The sequence below is a fragment of the Tupaia chinensis genome, unplaced genomic scaffold (assembly GCF_000334495.1).
Source record: "Tupaia chinensis unplaced genomic scaffold, TupChi_1.0 Scaffold000146_1, whole genome shotgun sequence".
NCBI classification, from domain to species: domain Eukaryota; kingdom Metazoa; phylum Chordata; class Mammalia; order Scandentia; family Tupaiidae; genus Tupaia; species Tupaia belangeri.
The window spans coordinates 14,913,854-14,916,632 of record NW_006159616.1 but is presented as its reverse complement, the minus strand read 5'-3'; positions in this window follow the sequence as shown (position 1 = coordinate 14,916,632).

The window sequence follows — 2,779 nt, the reverse complement described above, 5'->3', positions numbered from 1 at the left end:
GACGGGGAGCCCGGAGCCGAGCAGGGGTCTGCGGAGCCGGGGCCCCGGGGAGGGGCGGGGCAGGGCGGCGGGCATGAGGGCTTGGGGCTCCGTCACGTACTCCGAGTCCCGCACGCACTCGGCGTCGCCCTGGCGCAAGTGTGGCCCACGACTTTGGTGACAACCTTCGCGGCCCGCCCTGCCCTCCCGCCGTCGCGAGGTGCTGGGAAACCCCGTAGATGTCCAGACGTTGAGGGGCCGCGCGCCCGCCCTCACCGCGGGAGACGGACCTCGGGCCCCGCCGCAGCGTTGCGTGCCGGGGGCCTGTGCACCCTCCGGCGCCTGCGCGCTGCGTGTCCTTGCCGCGCCCTCGTGCAAGCCGCTAAGGTGACTCCGTCCCTTTCTCCTTGCCGTTAGTGTCAGGCCGAGGTAGCCGCAAGAAAGGTTTCCTTGCCTTTTCCTTTACCTAACATCTTTCGATCGCTTCCTAAATCTCAGGCATATCTGCATGGGCTTCCCCAGTTTGTGTTGAATCTGGAAAGACTTGACATGCCTATTTTCCCTACCTAGAGGACTAGCTGGATTCTTGTGACCCATCCGTGTAATGATTTGGTAATTTATCATAGAACCGAGAGATTCCCCAAGCCCAAGACAGGTAATATTTCATAGTGGTCTGGCGAATGAAAACCAGGAAGGAGTTTTTTGTTTTGTTTTGTTTTCTGAGCAAGAAAGATTTTCTTGAAAGATGGCTGCTAACAAGCCATTCTGCAGCTCACCTTCAGTACTCAAAGACTGGGTGGAGGCGATCCCTTTGTTTTTTATTATTGTTACTGTATGTTCTCAGCATTTCTCCTGGTCTGTAAGTCTGAGAGCTAAAGCAGTGTCATACACCTGCGTATTTAAGTTATTTCTTTGCATAGAGAGATTCAAATGTGTCCATGAACTTAATATTATTTCTTCTAGTCAGCTGCAAAAACTGCCTTTCTTTCTTAACCCCCATCATTTTTATTCCCAGAGCTACTGGATTCAATTTTCATGGCACTGGGGAAAAGAGAAGGCCTAGTAGTCCACATATTTGCTTTACATTGACCAAGAAGCAAGAACTTTAAATTCAGCAAAGAAAGCAACCAGGAAATTGTAAAATGTTTCACTAAAGAATTTTATGAATTTTGCAAGAAGCACTTGTGATTTCACTAGCAGTACATAGACGTTTCTTGCTGCCTAAAACCAATATCCCCTATCCTATGACTCAGCAGCCAAATCAACAACCATTTCCCAGACCTTACAAGAACTGTAAGAAATGAGACACCTAAAACTCATTTCCAGAGCAATTCTAAGGTGTGACCTTGAAAGAGTTCCAAACAATCTTTTATATTAACATGGTCAAAGAGATAAAGATAGAACAAGCGGTTCTTATTCCTGCTGTCTGGCCAGAACCAGTGAATCTAGCAGGAAATCAAATGCAGAACATGACCTCAGACAGCTGCTGTTTCAAGATTCTTGGAGGCAGGCGCGCAGCATTCTGAGCCAACGATTGGACTTTAATTTGTAGCTCGAATGTTAATGATTAGTAGAGATGCCCTCAAATCTTTTCCAAAATCTACACGTTGCCAAATGTCCTCCTTGTCTCCATGGCTCCTGAGGTTTTGTTAGTAGGCCATGGGGGTCACATTTGCTTGTTGTCAGCACTGGGGTATTTACCTTATTACAAGCATTTAGATATTATTTCTCACTTCCCGTTAGCTTGTTGAGCAATTTACTTCAATGGCATATCTAAGTCACTTGTCTTGCCGATGGGTTGGGAGGGGAAATGAGTGTCCAAGGCTATCAGAATGTCATATATTGAAGCAATTCAGGGAGGCCTGCAGGATGTCTGCAGGAAGACAGCTGGATTGAGGGAAGATAAATCTGCAGCAGCCCCTTACCCACCTGGGTGACTGATCCTAGCTGTGGTATGCATATGAAAACTGCTGGTTGACAGAGAAAGTGAATGAAAGGTTTCTCAGCCACAAAGGAGACTTTAGGGTAGGACGCCAGGCCCCAGGAGGTAAGCTATCAGAGGCCCCTCCTCATGCCAGATCAGGAGGATTTTTGTGTGTTTATCACTAAAGTAGCACACATATATAAAGTAGTTCATATACACACACACACACACACACACACACACATATATAAAATGACCCATTTGTGTACCTACCTCCAGCTTAAACACCTTCAAGATTTCAGGACCAGCAGTTGGTGTAATGGCTATGTTGCTAGACTCCCATGTGGTCAACCATAGTTCGAGTCCCAGACCCGGTGGCTTAAACTCATGCCAGGCGTGTATGCGTGCGTGCCCAAGATCCCAAGAGGCAAACGGAGGGCAAGGGGTTGCGGCATGGCTATACCCCCTGGGGGGGGGGTGATTTCTTGCTTTCTGTCCCGGGGGGGGGGGGTGATTTCTTGCTTTCTGTCTCTCTGTCTCTTTCTGTCTTTCTGGCAAGTGCATGTGCCCTATAGCAAAAACCTCTCAAAAAAAAAAAAAAAATCGGATTATAGGGGCCAGCAGGTGGCATAGTGGTTAATGTGGTAGACTCCCACATGGCTGACCATAGTTCTAGACCCAGACCTGGTGACTTGCATTCTTACTTTCTCTCTCTGGTGAGTGCATGTATCCTATAAAAGTTCGTATGTATGTATGTATTTATTTTTGGTAGGTTTTTGCTATAGGGCACGTGCGCTCGTCAGACAGACAGAGACAGAGAGACAGAAAGCGAGAAATCACCCCCCAGGGGGGATGGCCACACTGCAATCCCTTCTC